This window comes from Aythya marila (genome assembly GCF_965140915.1).
Source record: "Aythya marila genome assembly, chromosome: 1".
NCBI classification, from domain to species: Eukaryota; Metazoa; Chordata; class Aves; order Anseriformes; family Anatidae; genus Aythya; species Aythya marila.
In genome coordinates, this window is record NC_139042.1 from 103,599,490 (window position 1) to 103,616,286 (window position 16,797).

At 49.7% G+C, this 16,797-nt stretch overlaps 1 protein-coding gene across 9 annotated transcripts in view; it reads right to left on the bottom strand.

The window, feature by feature from the left end:
* Nucleotides 1-16,797, bottom strand: part of TIAM1 (TIAM Rac1 associated GEF 1) — a 155,183-nt gene that overhangs the window by 81,710 nt on the left and 56,676 nt on the right. For 2 of the 9 annotated variants that reach the window (XM_082770452.1, XM_082770450.1), the window contains exon 3: nucleotides 3,477-3,655. The exons of the other annotated variants lie outside the window; for them this stretch is intronic. The gene's annotated coding sequence lies outside the window, so the exon portion shown is untranslated. The remainder of the gene's footprint in view (nucleotides 1-3,476; nucleotides 3,656-16,797) is intronic. 9 annotated transcript variants of the gene reach the window in all.

The following is a 16,797-nucleotide window of genomic DNA, read 5'->3' on the forward strand; positions in this document are numbered from 1 at the left end:
ACTGAAATTAATGGCTGAACTCCCATTGACTGTCCTGAGACGTGGTTATCGAGAATTGTTTAGAAAAATAAATGTGCTGAACAGAGAGCAGGTTTTAATCTAAAAAAAAATGACAGCATTATAAATCCCTGGGTAGGGTTTATTATTCCTTAGAAGCTCCAGTTCTTTGATATGGACTGGACAGAAAAACAAACGTCAGCTAGCTTTTACTTCTAAAACACTTTCAAGCACAGAAACTGCATTTTGTCTTCCACACAGATGTCTGATGCCAGACCTCAACACTCCCCCTCTTGCAAAATAAACCCTCTTGGGGTAATGCTTTTAGCTGCTTTGATTCCAAAATTCTTGCTAACCGTACTGTGGTTTGACAGGCTTTCCACCGGCTGCAAAGCACATCAGAGCATGCAGTCATTTCCCCCCGTCTCCAGCCATGCAACCAGCACTTCAGTATCTATTTAAGGAGAAACAGCACTTTTAAAAGCTCTCTCGAAACCATGAAAGATTAAAGAGTGGCTCTTTACCTCCAGAGACAGAGCTGCAGAAGGGCAGGAGCAGCCCTAGCGCACCGCACGGCCTGGCACACTCGCTGATGGAGACTCGGGGCTACAGAAGGCAGCGCTGTGCCGCCACCTCGACCTAGCATCCGTGCAGAAGGGGCAAAACTTAACCAAAAGGCTCCTTGTGCAGGAAAGGAAGAGCAGCTCGGGCTGTGTCCCCAGGGAGAAAAGACTTTCCCGGAAGGAGGGAAGCCTTTCCTCCCGCAGAGGGCTGCAGGAATGTTTTCTGAGCGATTTCGCAGGATGAGAAGTATCTGCTAGGTACTGGCGAGAAGTGCCAGACTTCAAAGGAAATAGCCGTCCCTTTTTAATGCGGTGTCTTGGCCCTTCAGGTGGGGATGCCTTTGCAAATCCCGCAGACAGCTAGCTACCCATCCGGGCGATTAGCCCACAGCACCCAGGGAGGACAGTGTCAGAGGCCTTCCTGCCATCCCACCGCCGTGCCCAGCAATACACAACATGCTGCAGGTGTGCACATATCCACAAGTGCCAATGGGTCGGGCCGAGGGCGCCTGAGACAAACAGATCCCTGTGGGAGGGACCCCCTCCTGCCTTCTTGCCCCCATTCCTGCCACATTTCCCCCTGTGCATTTGCACCAGTCATCCCAATCCCATTCAGGCCTTTATCATGAAGCCGAGTTCACAAAAAGAGCAGAAAATAAACCAAGAAGATTAAAAAAAGGCTCTTTTTCAGTTTATTTTGCTGGGATTGAGTGGAACTCAGGCGTGCCAGCAGCAGCACAAGTAAGCCTGCCTTGGGACACGGTGAGGATGGAGCAGCGTGGCTGGAGGGTGACATGGGGGACAGGGAAGAGGGGACAGAGAGAGGCAGGGAGCAGCATTTCCCTGTTCCTGACAGCAGCAAGATGCTCGTTCAGCGCACACAGATGTGGGAAGGCAGCCCTGAAGCTGACGCAGTGTCCTCAGCTAGCAGGAGCAGGCGCTGGGCAGGGGAGGGGAGCCCCAGCCCTCCCCTCCCAGGGGCGGCAGCAGACGCCCTGGGGCAGAAATGTCTCCAAGTGCTCCAGCTCCAACTGCCAGATGCTGCCCGTCTACAGCTTAACCGAATTTAGCACACTCAATGAAAAAAATCTGTATCAAATTAAGAAAATGAGTAATGTTAATGGGAGTTGCATGCGAACGCTGATAGGACAAAGGCTCCCCTTGTTAGCTCACCCACCTGAATCCAAAGGTGACCATTAAAGACCTATCAAGGTACCTACAGGATACCACATAAATCAAGTATGACATGTCTTGATGCTTTAAACAGGTCTGTCAAGCACAGCCAAGGATTGCGACGTGTCAGAAATCTGTTCTGAATTATTCTCCAAAGCCAGTGGAGATTAGTGTGCACAGACCATGTATCACAAGCAGAACCAGTTGGAAAATTTTCAGCAGAAAATGTTGATTCATCAAAACCCAAACTTTTCGTGGGAATAGACCGGTTTTGATGAAAGGCTTCTCTGCTCCAAGGGGGAGAAATCTGAAAACCGAAGCAGGGAGGCAGGCACGTCTCCTGGAAGAGGCACCAGCTCAGTGACTCAGTCGCTTACCAAAAACGTGGAAGATCAAGATTCATATCTGCAACCCAAGTCAAGCAAATGAGGGGTTGCAACTTGTTCCTCCACATCCTCAAGAGGCAGCCTCTGACCATCAAGCTATATCAGCTGCTCTGGGAAAGGGCTCCCTCTCCCAGAAGATCTGCTCCTTCCTAGTTCAGAGCAGGAAAAAAGTCAAAGTCATGGAAATCTTCACAGGGCCAGGAAAGTCACTGTTTAGCCAGCTTACACATCAACAGACAGTAACGATTTTTTTTTTTTTTTTTGAAAACAAAGACTTAACTGTGCTATCAACATTAGGATATCAGCAGGGAGAACACAAATCCTGCAGCAAAGCTTTGGACAAAACAATGCTCCCTATATCAACTACTGCTCTAAATAGACAGGTTGAACTTTAGCTGAACTGCTGAGTTTTTGCTGGATGAGTCACATGAAGTGGTTACGGATGGAGACGGTCATGTTCTAGGTGACCACTGATGACGGTCCCATCTAAGAATCTCGTTTTCTTTGAAAACCTCAATTTTTCCTTTCTTTTCCCTTCCCCCCGATGTTAAGTATTTCTCAAAGCAGTCACAAACCCAATATATTAATTTCAAATAAGCCCAAGGTAGTAACTCTCGAACTTCTACAAAGTTAGGCCTTTAGATTCCAGAAGAAAACCTGACGTACATTAACTTCCAACCAAATTTGAAGCACCTCGCAAGACAACAGATTGCAAATTTAAATTTAGATTCTGGTGGGAGGCCCTGGTGACAAATCTGTATTTTTCTCCTGGAGCGGAGCTTGAAGGCTGTGAGAACCAGAACAATGATTAAATCCACAGTGAGCAATGATTCTACAGAAATAAACTTTTGCGCAAATCTGCCAGCCAACAACAAAGATTTTGACTGAAGTCACAAGAACCGCATAGAAAAATGCACAAGGCTAATAACTGAGTGCGAATGTACACATTTTATTGTAATTAAAATGTGCTTTTTTTCAAAAGGGGAAGAGGGAGACTGAAATTCCACAGCAAGCCTCCGAGTTTCTCAGAAACTCCAGCAGTATATTTAATTGCTTTCAAATAAGAACCTTTTAACCAGCCATTTCTTTTTTTTTTTTTTTGTAAGCCACTCTCACATATGTTAAAGCACGGGATGGACTCCAAAAAGGCCCTGCAGGCAATTCAAGTAAGAGGAGGAGAGAAGAGAGAGGGAGGAAGGGATGTCATCAGTAGCTGCTTGATAGCAATTCAAATGCCTTTGTATTGCTAAATGGGTGTAACCATAAACCACATGCAGCTTATCCAATTTTTCCCCTCCCACGAACCATTATACAAACACAGCAAACTCCTCAAGAAAATATACGGACACACATGTACCTTCCAAGGCAATACTGGTATCCAGCGCAACCTTCCCCAAGAGAACTGTGGCATTTAGAGGTATAGAATTGCAAATGATACCAAAATGAACAGTTACTGGGATTGCAGAAGCTGTCAGCACCTGCCACTCAGCGCCTCCATTACTCTCTCGTCAGAGTCTATGACTATATGCCAAAAACCTAGGGAGAGAGAGGGGAGAAAAAAACAGAATCAGACAAAGGGTTAGCAGGAACAGCTATAAAGGAGGACATATTCTGCCAAGTCCTGTTATCATCACTTACCTAAGAAACACTGTTCAATACAGCATGCAAACACTGCTTTTAAATGTGAATTACACAACCTGAGGAGAGCAGGATGACCGAAAAACCCAAACGCCTGGAGCCCAGGCTGCAGAAGGCACAGGGCTCCCCTTCCCGCCACTCTCTGCAATAAAAATCCCTACAGAAACTGCTGTGCCCCTGCTGGGGACAGCCTGTCTAGTGCAGGAGCAGAAAAGGTCAGGTCAGAGCACACACCTGTGTCTGCTGCTGGGGCAGGAGCCCGAAAAAAGCCACTCAAAAAGGCACCCTCCGACCCACACCGGCTTCACTGCTGGCAGCAGAGAGGCAGCAAGCCAGCCAGGGAAGAGGGGGGGGAAGCCCGAAACTGAGAGACCTCAGACGAAATGTCTCTGTGCAGACAGTGTAATTTATGAAAAGGGGAGTAATCCGAGCAGTGATTTAATTAACATTTTTCAAGGGCGAATCGGAGGCGTGCGGCGGAGCGCTGACACGCGTTTTTGTGCAGGGTGAAAGGCTTGGGGGTGGGAATTGCGCTCCCCAACGCGCGGCTACCGGAGGCAGGTCGGTGCCCACCGAGGCCTCAGACAAGTCACCAGCTACACACACGCACTCGCACGGGCACCAAATCCCAACACTTTTATTGTTTTGGCACCACTGGGAAGGGGTCAGGAGAGCGGCCGCGTGAGGCCTAGTGCCAGGAGGCGCCGCAGGCCCACCTGAGCACGGGGTGCTGGAGGCACAGCGCTGCCCCTCCACAGCCCCGCGACAGCAGTGAAATGGCAACAAAACACCACGAGCCCGGTTTTACGAGTTAAAAATACTTCTGGAAGTCTCAGGGGATGAAAAGTGGTGGACGAGATTACTAATTCCTGTCACATTACGAGAGCTGCTCGGTGGGGGAACCGTGATCCCCACTTGGCTGGGTGCTCAAAGAAACGAGAGTCACCGGCTCCTTTCTAAATTAAAAACATTCCCATTTTCTTTTTTCCTCCTTCATGTTCCTCTCTCTGTTCCCCACCTCCCCCTCTCCCCCCAAGCTGTTGGTTGAGATCTGAAAAGCAGTTCATGAATTGCTCAGGAGCTGGCAGAAATTAATAAAATGAAGCTCATTTATATTGAAATGGCCTCATTACCATGCCAGCTGCCAAGAGTTTCCAAGACAGGAATCTTGCTGACAAACAAGGTCCTGCAGGCGAGAGGTTTTCCACCTGCACCCACTGCCTGATGGATAACCCCACGAAGTGCATTCCTCACCTCTGGAGGAATCGGGATTGTGATAATCTTTTCTTCAGATGTCTGCTCCGGCCACGCAAAACTTGTCCAAAAGTAGAAAGAAACAGATGCGGCCGAGCATTATCGGCTTTTCCATCGTGAAGTGGTTGTTGAGGAGATTGTGATCCACTCAGAGGGATCTGCTCCAGGCCGAAGCAAACCCTGGGCACTTCTGAGAGAGAGCAGCCACCTCACACACCGCCTTTGCTCCTCCAGCATAAATTGTTCTCTCTGCTCCCCCGGTACACCAAAGTTTAAGCTGCACGGCTCGTTTGCTAAAAAGGTGAAAAGATCCTAAGTGGATATTTACAACTGGAAGCTGGATTATCCAACTTCTCACTCGGCTCTAGTACATCCGAGGGGCTGGCAGCATCCCCTGCCATGAACAGATGAGTACTCCTGCACGCATGGTCCCTCCAGAAGAAAAGGATTTATCATTACCCACGGGCTCGTTTCTGAACAGGTTTGTTCCTATTAACTTTTACAGCTTGGAGAGAATTTCCCAAATGAAATCAAGCTGCACTTTTCAAGGAGAACATCAGTTTTTCCTACTTCTCCTTGTCTGCCATTAAAACGCGCCTCACCGGCACACTTCCCAGTTCACCCCAACAGCCCCAGCTGTGCCACAGCAGAAACTTCGGATGCCCTTTGGTGCCAAAGCCTCAGACGAGGACTCCCCTCCAACAGGGCAACCATCAGAGGGAAGTCCTCGTTGCAAAAGGGCTCTTTCGGTGTGTGAACTCCCGAGCTCACACATGAACAGCCCACCTCATTAAAGAAGAAACGCTAAAGAAACGTTTTCAAACTGCAGTGCTCAAGACAAAATATCTGTCCTTAGAGCCGGTTCCTGCACGCACTCACGCACGAACACACACACAGACATGTTTACGGTGCGTATACGCACGCATGTACGCCAGTGCCTCCGTATGTCAGTGCAGCTCCTCTTGCTCTTTGAAGGTCTGGAAGTAGCACAGCTGTATTTATTTCCTAGCCACAAAACAGTGCCTTGAAAAATCAGGCCAAGGAGTTCCCACAGGGCTCAGCACACAGCAGTTTAAGTCAATCCAAACTGAGGAAGCTCGCAGCAAACCACTATGAATGGATTAAATGAATGCATAGTAAGGAAGCAGAATGTATTAAAGGAGCACCTAGTTATTCATCACAGCTGCTACCTGTGACTCTAGGCACAGCAAAGAGAGGTTTGACTTTCACATGTTGGGATGAGTTTGCAATGCCGAGAGATTAATAAAAAAATACAGTGAATACGCTTTGTTTGCTTGCAGACACTCAACATGAGCATTAACAGATGACAAATATGGAAGCTGTAGTTTTCTAAAAGCCTCTTTTTCGCAGCAGAACCCTTCCTGCCCAGCAAGGAAAAATTAGCATGCAAGTGTATCTGCTTGTCCAGCAAACACGACAAGCTGGCTGGAAGAATGACAGCTCTCTTGCAGTTCCATCTTTGCTTTTTGATTTTATGATGCATCTTTTTTGTCAGATTCAAAACGCAACTGCAGCTGTGAGATCAGTTGGTCACTACACAAATCTTCATCCAGCTTTGTGAAGCCCTCGGTAACTCCATAATAAAACACCAGGATGTACATGCATAGAAAGCAACGGCCCATCATTTCGTACAGAGAATATTTAATATTAATCAGTGGCTCTGGGCTGTATTCCCCACCCACTATCCTAGTGCCACACCGTTGTAAGTCCAGTGTTCAATCCTGTCTACGAGAGTGGAGAATCAGGCCCTTTACTTGTAACTGGAGGCCACATTTTGTTCGCCTTTATTACCTCTTGTTAATATGAAATGCTGCCAAAATCAATGGTAGCATCTACCCTGAGAAGAAGGTAAACGCTCTAGCACCTCCGGGGACCTGCTGCCCTGACGGCTCTGGATCTCCCCATCCCATATTTCTGGGCTGCTCACAGAAAACAAAACATGGATGGAGGGAGGGAGGGAGGGAGGGAGGGAGGGATGGATGGATGGATGGATGGATGGATGGATGGATGGATGGATGGATGGATGGATGGATGGATGGATGGATGGATGGAGGCACTGAGCTCAGGGTCCAACTCTAGTGGATTGCAGAAGCTGCTTAACTTTTAAACCAGTAAAAATCAAAGACAAATATGATCCTCTGTGTTTTCCTTATAGAAAATGTCACAGAAACCTTCTGTTTGTGAGAAAAATGAACTCTAAACCAACCACTGCTTACACTACCTGTCAAAGAGAGCTCCTGAAACTGGAGTCTAACGATGATGACCATCCGGAGGAGGTTGGGGAGGGATGCCCACACGTCTGCTAGAAGCAGCCAGCAGTGCTGGAACTGCAAAAACTCTTCCCAGCCACCTGACTAACACGCAGCCTCTGTGTCTGTCACGGTTAGGGGAACAATGCCGGATGATCACTCCAGATGGAGAGGAGGAGAAAGAAAAATAAACCCACATTCTGTTTGTGCAGAAGTCATAAAGAAAAGGTGTGGGAAGCCTTGTTCTTCCAGCTGTAGCACCACACCTATGAGAATCTCTAAGGATGGGAAGAAAAAGCAAGAGAGAGAGAGGGGGAGGAAGGTCCATCAAGAGACTCACCATCTCTGTGTAAGTGGCTGTCAAACATCCCCAAACCACAGCTGAGGAAGACAAAAGCAGACACCAGGCACTGACAAAGCACCCTGATAATACATTAATGGAAGGTAGGAGCAGAGAGCCAGCCTCCCAGGGGAAAGCCCCCTGCTCAGTGTTTCTATATTTATACCAGGGGATGTGAATAATTGACACGATTGAGGGCTTGTTTATTTTCTAATCACTTTTACAAGCATCTTCTGTGTTTCAAGTCTTTCTCCTTCCCTTCCCTTTTATTTTTAATGGTGGGAAAATCCCCCTTTTCTTCCCTACGGGAAATCTGCAAGGATTTACACGTTTAAAGCAAAGGGCAGAGCAGGGAAAGGATTCTAATTTCAGATCATCAGACATAAGCAAATCTCCGGGAAGCCAAGAGGGCAACTCCCTGGAGCCTGTGGGGCAGACCAACAGCAGCTTGCGGGCTGCGCCCTGGGAAGCAGAGGGGCTCTGCAGGAAAGCAGGAGCCCACTTGGCCTTCGTGGAGGGTGAGAAGGAGAAGGGGAGCTGGAAGGACCACGCGTGCATTTCTGCGTTACTTAAAAGAGGAAGAGAATTCCCCCAGTAGAGCCAAAATAAAAATGAGGTGTGGCCCGTTTGTTTACCTTAGGGTTGCACATTATTGTTCTTGCACTTTGATTGAGGAGCACTTTCTGCCTGTGCCAAACGAAGCGAGAACTGCTGATGCACAATGAGGACGGGACGTGCCAAATGCATGGAAAAAAAGATGTGTTTAGACGTAACATGAAAGTGTTCAGAAAAGAAGACACAGCACCAAGCAGGCAGAGCAGTGCATAATCAAAAACCAGCAGCGATGTAGCTGCTAGCAGTGAGGCAGCTGAAGGACAGAGGAGGAGGGAAGAGAAGCAGGACACGTTGGACGGACACTGAGGAACCACCCAGAGCGATGGTCTCGAGCAATAAAAGCTGAAACCCTTGGCTTGAATGAGCGGGGAGCCAGGGCAGGCAGGATGTGAAGGAGAAAAATGCTGTGGAAAAAAAACGAAGGCCAATAATCGGAGGGGGGCGGGATTGGAGAGGAAGCGTTGAGTGTGGATCCTCACCGAAGCACGCAGGTAAGCAATGTGATTTTCAAGCAGTGCCAAAGACCTCACACAGATCATTAAGATGGTGCCTGAGATAGGAACACCAGTATCTAATTATAGATCCCCCGGCGTAAGTACCAGGGAGGGATTCCAGAGGTCTACGGAAAAACACACGGCAAATTAAACCCAGGCAGAGCAGCTCTCACGTTTTGGCTGCGCTCGCTCTGACGAAGAACGAGGCACCTCGCCGGGGTGCAGCAGCACTGCGAGGTGCGTGATGAGCAGGAAAGGTGTCAAAGTCACAGCAGCTTCTGCGGTGAGGCCACGTGGGGAGTAGGGTAGGGAGAAGTGTTGAAGAGGAGGGCGTCCTTTTAAGATGATGCCTTGCAGAAGTTCTGGTACCGGTAAGCTCCTACCTTTAAATGGGTATCTAGCAAGATTCAGATGTCACCGAAATCAAGCCAAAAACTGGGGAACCCCCCTGGCTGTGGGCAGCCACCAGCCACCAAAAGGGGCCCCGGTAAGGAGGCGGCCGTGCTCCACCGAAGCTGGCACTGGTGACTGCAGCACTGTTTATTCAGGGCCCGGCAGGAGAGGCGAGCACGCCTGTAACCACACGGCTGCTCCTCTCGGTGCCACGATCCCAGCCACGCCAGAGCAGGTTTCTCAGCCTGGCATTACCCTAGGACAAACCCTCGCCGTTTCGCCAGCGTGCATAGCAAAAAAAAAAAAACATTCATGCAAAGCTCGGCCGGTCTGTACCAGCTTGCCAGTGTCAGAGTTAAATTAAGCAGGCAGATTTTATCTTGCACGTCCTGACAGAACCTGATCGCTCGAGCGCCGTCACCCAAAGGCTGCGTCTAGCTGGGCTTACCGGTTTGGGCTGCAGCGTGCCCGTCACACCGGGACACCGCTCCCGGGCTCCCAGCCCTTCCCCGAGGAAGGGACGCCCAGCACCGAAGGCCACACGCCCCGTGCTGCTCCCCTAAATCAGAGGGGGCAAAGCCTACGGGGAGCTGCAGCCCCGCGGGATGTGTCCGGAGCTCACGGAAGCAGGGAGCCCTGCCGGGGCACGGGGACAGGGCTGGCAGTGAGGGTTTCTGAGGGGAGAAGCCCAGGTGCCATGGTAAGGGTAAGGCAGCTTCGTGCTGGAAGCTGAAAGCAGCCAGCTCTCAGCCTGGGCTGAAACGAAAACGAACGCTTGGCCTTCGTTTTCAGTAAGGGCACGGGGGAGCAAAGCTGCACAAATACCACATCTGAGGCATCCGCGGAGCACGATTCAAAGGGTGTAAAATCTGCCAGTCAGCAACAGTTTTTAATCTGCCTCCCCAAACTATGAGAGAAGTGGTACAAGAAACCGCAGGTGTGTGCACGAGTGTTTTTCTGTTAAAACCTGCGGATCAGGATCACTGGGGAAGGAGTGACCCGAGGAGCGATGTAGCCGCCTCCTGGCCTCCATCGCGTGCAAGGCTGGAGAGCACACCTGAGACTGGAAAAGGGAAACTGAGCAAAACACCCCCCCAATTGCAGTATGCTCATCTGATCTCCTTCTCCACCAGGATAACCCATTCTAGGGGAGGGAAGGGCAGGAGGTATCTTTCTGGGAAACAATTAGCTAAGCAGCGGGTGACAAAGACGAACACAGGAGTTATGATATGCACAAGAAACTTTGCAAAGAGGTTGAGCTGGAAGGAGAATTATCTGACTCAAGGGATGAGGTGTTTTAATGCTTTCAGTGATGACACGCGAAGAAAAAATGTGCTACTGACACAAAGCAAGAAAGTCACAATATAGAAGAGACCTTTTGTCTCGTATTGATGACAGAAGGCACTGATGTGATAAAATAGTGATAAAACAGCAAATGTAATCAGAAGATGCAGAAGGCAGGTTTTCCCAGAAGAAACAAGAGTGAATGCTGCCACAGAAGCCACTGACCTCATCCAGAATAACACGTGCAGCCCTCATCATCCATGGCAAAGGCTAACACGGAGCAGAGTGCCTTCAAGAAAAGCAAGGCAGATGCAATGAAGCCTGGAGCGGGATTGTCTCGTGTAGCAAAGCAAAAAGGCTGCAGAAAGACATGATCTGTATTTACAGGCAGCAAAGGGTAACTTCAAAAATTCACCAACTCAAAAAGCAAGAGACAGGGTGGCTGTTCAAGTTCTCCTCTAGCTCTGCAAACCATGGTCCGTACAGGAGAAATGTTGGTGCTGGCACCCACAGACTCCCTGTCCTCAGTGTGAAGCCAGCTGCAGAATGGCCAAAATAACCGTGGGGTTCGTGCCTTTGAGCTCCTGACATCCTAGAGAGCAGGAGTCCAGAAAGAGCTTTGGTTTTCTTCTTCTTGTGAAAACAATTCAAAAAATACCGCCGGAGAAGGAGCTGGAAGGGGTGTTCCAAACCCTTTGGGAGACTTTTCCAGCATCGGGCTCTCACTTTCTCCTACGGCCTCCCTACTTAAATGCTATATGAAACGTGTAAGTGGCTAATTACAAGACAAACTGTTGACAACTGTCCCAGGAGCACCTTATAATGGCATTCCCCAAGATGGCCTTATATGAAGGAAGGGAGAGGAGAAAAACGAAGGCTGAAGGCTCACCAGGCAGAGCACTCTCACCGGGACCTCCCCTGTCCCGGAGGAGCGACATCCTCTCGGCTACAGGACGAAAAGCGGCGTGTGGGTGCATGCACGTACGCGTGCATTCATGCAGGGGTGCGGGTGGGGAAGCTGCTCTTTCTCTGCTTTATTGATCTGTCAGGAAAATTAAGCTCTCAGCTGAAACCACGCAGTGAGTTTGAGTGGCTGTGGTGATGGCTGAGAGCCCCGGCCCCAGCCTCGAGCCTGCCTGACTCCGTCTGCGAGCTCCAGCCGCGCAGCACGGGCTGAACGCGGCCCTCCGCAGGCTGTGACTGCTTCCAGAGTTTCTTAGCTGTCCCACATCCACAAAGCACGTTGCAGTGAATAAACCATTCACCAAAAAAAAAAAAAAAAAGAAAAATTGATCGCCTAGCCCGAGGTGAAACATTACTGGAAAGTCACCAGGTATTGCTATTAGAGAGCGTGCTGCAGAGCCTGAAGTCCAAGCAGAGCATCGGTGGAAAATTGCTTACTGTCAGCTCTGGTTCAATGCTTTCTTACAAGAGCAGGTCGCTAATAAAAAAAATCTAGCTTAGTATTGGTAAGAAGAACGTTTTTCTTACCTGTAGCTGTTACACTGTGGGGTACAGTCACCGAAACGAAACATTATACGGTGCTAAAATATTATAGCGTACATACGTGGAGAGTTATTTTTTTAAAAAAAGGAATTCTAAATCCATATTAGAAATGCAAACATTTACTGAAACAATAGCTGTACCTCTCCAGAAGCACCAGGCTGGTGAAATATCAGCCACGCCACCAAACGAAGACGCCGTAAATCTGCACAGCACTTTATATTTTCAGCAGCACTAAGTGTCATTCCCTCATTTCAGTGCTTCGCGCTGGTATGCGGCCCAAAATAGTCCTAAAAGAAAATAACTGGCTTCCTCTTTAAATTTAAAGAGTGGTGGATGATTTTAGTAGCTGAGAAAGCTACCGATATTTTCTGTGGCATCGTTCCCAGCCCATGTGAAAATAAAACCGGCGGTGAATGCACACATCGTGTATTTGTGAGCGTGCTGACCACGGGCACCTATGCCCGAGTCACAAGTGAATTATTCAGCCCACCTGAGCTCGCAGCAGCTCCTGAATTCACATAAATGGCATCTGGGTGACAAAGGGAGAGGCGTCGAACCTGCAGGAGCGGCCGCTCTTTTCCCCTGCCTTCCCAGCACTGTTTTTATAGCTACACACAAGGGACCCACACAGGTGCTGGAGCCTCGGTAACGCGGAAAGCAGCGCCGTGGAGAAAGATCCCACTGTGTTACCGGACAAAGTGAGTTTTAGTGAAACGGGTGTTAAATATAGCATCGTGGAGCCTGAATTTCAGGCCTCTTGCAAGCCGAGTTTCCTCCCTCCCGTGCCCAAGCCACCAGGAGCCGTGACTCTCCCGTGCCTTCTACTCCATCACCAGCCACGGCCTCACGGCATCACCATGCTGATCCTACAGACCTACGGCAGAAGGGGTAACTTACAGACACATGGCAGACACACCACAAAGACAAAGAGCACTGCCATTCTTAAAGGGAATTTTGAAAGGAAACCCCCTATGCTATTTTTGACAGGCCAAAGAAAGAAGCAAAGGGCACCTTTACGACTGAGCTAAACGAAGACTCCTTCATTTTGCAGTGCTGCCTCTCTTTCTGGAAGACGGTCCTCTTTGTGCTGTTGAAGTTTTCAGCTCACCAGTAGTGAGCTGGCCCTACAGGTGCTCTGGTGACCCCTGAAGTTTTGCCATCGGTCTTCCCATCCTTAACGCTCACCTCGTCACTCGGCACCGATGGGCTGCACATCCCGTCAAGTCACACAACAGCAAAATGAAAATACCCCCCATAAAATTCCCTCCTGCACTTGTTTATTTGTTTGGTTCTCTTTTTTCCACACCTTTTCAGAGCCAACACACCTAAATGAAAAGAGGAGGAGGAAGAAAAAAAAAAGCCAGTGTTTTGCACTTCATCCTTTACAGTCAACCAAGGCAACTCATCTGACACCCCTGTCAGAAAGTTATCTCCTGGACACTAACGGAGGGAAGCCAGCTCTGAGCAGGGCAGGCACCTAAGCATGGTCTCAAGACCCAGGACCGATTTAAGCCACAAATATTTGCCAGCAGAGATACATCAGCCACCAATTTGACAGAGCATGACCTCTGCTTATGCCTGCAGAGCCCACTGCCAGACAGTTAGAGGCGCAAAGTTGTGACACGGCTTATGGTAACCTATTTTCTTTCCAAGAGAAAAATGAACTTAGAATAAGCTACTCCAGCCAAAGTGCTGCTTTGCTGGTGAAGCATCCTGATAGCTTTTAAGTGCTATCCGCAGAAGAAGGCTTTGTACCACTACAGCGATGCCACGTGGGTGCCCCATGGCAGCAGGGCGCTGTTAGCACGTCTCTGTACTTATTGATGTGATACCTTTTTATTTTTTCTTTCTAAATCAATGCTTTTGGCTTGCTGGGAGGGAAAAGTACTTCTTCTTCCCTCGCTGCAGCACCCAGCTGTTGCAACAGCGAGCTCTCCTTTCGGAGGCAGACACTACACGGGATCACTTCCAGCCTGCGAGGGTGCCAGCTCCTGCCTGCGCCGAGGGTGGGCAGAAACCTCAGGTCTCCTGTCAGGGAATTAAAAACAAAGTGTCTCCCTGCACTCTGCTGACACCGTCTTTTTCTTCAAAAGGAAGCTGTTGGGCTTATGCAGATCAGCCTCGCGCGGAGCAAGCCGCCACATGAGCGGCCCGGCAGCCCTGCCTGCAGACACAGCAGCTGCCCCGAGCGCCTCACCCGGGGCCTGGCCCGAAAGCCCTGAGAAATGGGTGCAAAATTCATTCAGCGGGCCTCGGACCGAGCCCCCAAAGAAGCTGGAAGGGGTTATAAAGAGACAGAAACGGGAAAGATCAGCCCAGCGTCTTCCCTTTCAGCTGGGGAAGGCCACAAGCAGCAAACACGCTGATGCCACCCTCGTTAACATGCGTACCTATAAGGTGGATGTTAGCAACATGAGAGCAACACTCATCCGAGCAGCACCCCACATCCCACTGCAGGGATTAATACAGGGGCAGCATTTACCCGGACCGCTTCTCAGCACAGCGGCTCACGAGGGAGACGTAACTCGACGCGGGCCTGCCTGCAACGCTCCAGACAGGAGACAAATAAACCACGACGGCGACAGCCTCACGCCGCGAAGGCCCATCGATATCATGGGGTGGAGGGCAAAGGGGGAGGAAGGGGGCTCGTGGAGGGGGACAGGGGGACAAGCTGATTCCTGGGCTTTTATCCAAGCAGGGCCGGGCGGGATCTCCCTCCTCGTGTCTCCGGCTCCGGAATATGCAGCAGCCCTAATGGGAAAGGGCTGCGAACAAAAGCAGGCAGGCATTAAGTTTGGTGTGTCTTATCTACACCCAGCTGTGGGAAAGGAGGAAGGCGCTCCATTATCACTTTTCGCGCAGGTTCGTGCACGCCTCAACATATTCCCTGCCTCTTAAAAAAACATGAAAAGGAATGTATAATCACTTTTGCAGGGCACCTTTCCGCTCCGGCTTGCAGAGTCTGCCCTGCATGTACTTTTCCCATCGCAACGTAGCTTGCAAAACGTTTTACACAATGAGCACCTTGGACTTTTAAAGGCAAACAGCTTCCCCCGGCCCCACCAGCACGCTGGGCAGAGGCTCCCAAACTCGCTAGGAAAAATGCCCTGCTGCAATCTGAATGTGTAGCTGAAAGAAAGGAGAAAAAAAAATAAAAATAAAAGCATGAAGTGGTTGGTTTGGTTACAGGGGAGGTGCAGGAAACTCCGGCCAAGCGTGGTCATGGCTTCTTCACATCTCCACTGGCAGCAATGCCGCCTGCTCGGGAGCCTCCACTTGTGCCGGGCTCCTGGGGGCTCCGAAATTCCTTACCAAAAGGGTTGTGAGGCATTGGAATGGGCTGCCCAGGGAACTGGTGGAGTCACCAGCCCTGGAGGTCTTTAAAAGACGTTTAGATGTAGAGCCTAGTGATATGGGTTAGTGGAGGACTGGTTAGTGTTAGGTCAGAGGTTGGACTGGGTGATCTTGGACGTCTCTTCCAACCTAGATGGTTCTGTGATTCTGTGGGGCTGCTCCTGTGGGGCTCCCAGTCCACCACAGATACCCCAACCGTGGGCAGGAGGAAGGCGAGCCATGCCAGCTGTCTGCCAGGTAACCCAGGAGCATCTCCTGGAGCCACTCCTAAAGCCCGGTGCTGAGCGTGAGGCCCGGCTTGTTGCTGAGGCATTCAGCTGCAAGGAAACGCAGAGCACTAGGGAAGGCAGCTAATGGGATTGGGAATATCAGAGCAGGAGGAGACACCAGAGGGATTGTAATTAACGCCGCTAATGAGCAACAATGCTGGAAGAGCTCTAGGAAGGCCCTGCGAGGGGATTTATAGGCACGATAGCAGCTCACTAAAGCTCTGTCCCTCCAACGCCGCATTTACTCAGGAGGTAGGAGAACACAGTCCAAGTCCTGAAATGTATGTTGGGCAGATCTATTTTGATCTTCCTCCTTAAAACCCGACTTCCAACCACGTTTTGAAAAGGAAATGAGTCGCCTGCTTGTCTCGACAAGTGAGCAACACCTGCTCTGGCGCTTTTGGTTTTACTGTATTGTTTGGGTTTTCTGCCTGTTTCTTTTTTTTTCTTCAAGCCCAGCCTAACAGGCTCAGGGAGAAAAGGCCCACAACCAGTTTGGGGAACAATAGAGCAAAAGACTTTATTCATCCGGCCCTTTGTTTTCAGCAAACATCCCGACGTTTCGCTGTCAATGCAACGTGAAAAATGCCGAAAACGCAAACAGAGGTGGGACGGTGCTTCAGGAGGAAAAGGTAGGGCCCTGCTTCGGATTCCAGCTCCTCCTGACAAAGCCCATGTCCTGGGACATGTCTGTATCCTCCAGAGACCGCCTTACTGCGACTTTTAACAAGGAGGGAGAGCACAGCAGCCTCCCGCTTGCCAAGCACCATTCGTTCGTGCAAGCTTTCCACAGTCCACACACTTTTGCCCACAGAAACACGCTGTCCACTCGCAAGGAAGGTATTTAAACACCATAAAATGGGACCAAAAAAAAAGCTCAGCGCTGGTGTAATGCAAGTCGGCTCCCACTAGGCTCAAGGGATGTTTTTATAGCAATACTTCCACGGCTGAATTTAAGCATTGTTCTGTCATGCCGCATTGAGGTGGGTTTTTTTTCCAGCTATCACCCTGACAAGCAACTTTATTAAAAAGAAACGAGATTTAAAAATGATGCACAATTCCAGACAGAGTTAACCCGTAACTCACGTGAGCAGCACGAAGCAGGGATCGAGGCACAGCAAGGACCGCCAGCACACGGAGCAGCAGTGAAGCCATCCCTGTGCTAGTTTTCCAGTGAACTTCCCGATGAAGATGAATGGGGACAAGAGGACAGCTCTCAGTTTAACCTGTCAGCCAGTCACTTCATGCTGAATTGAATTCT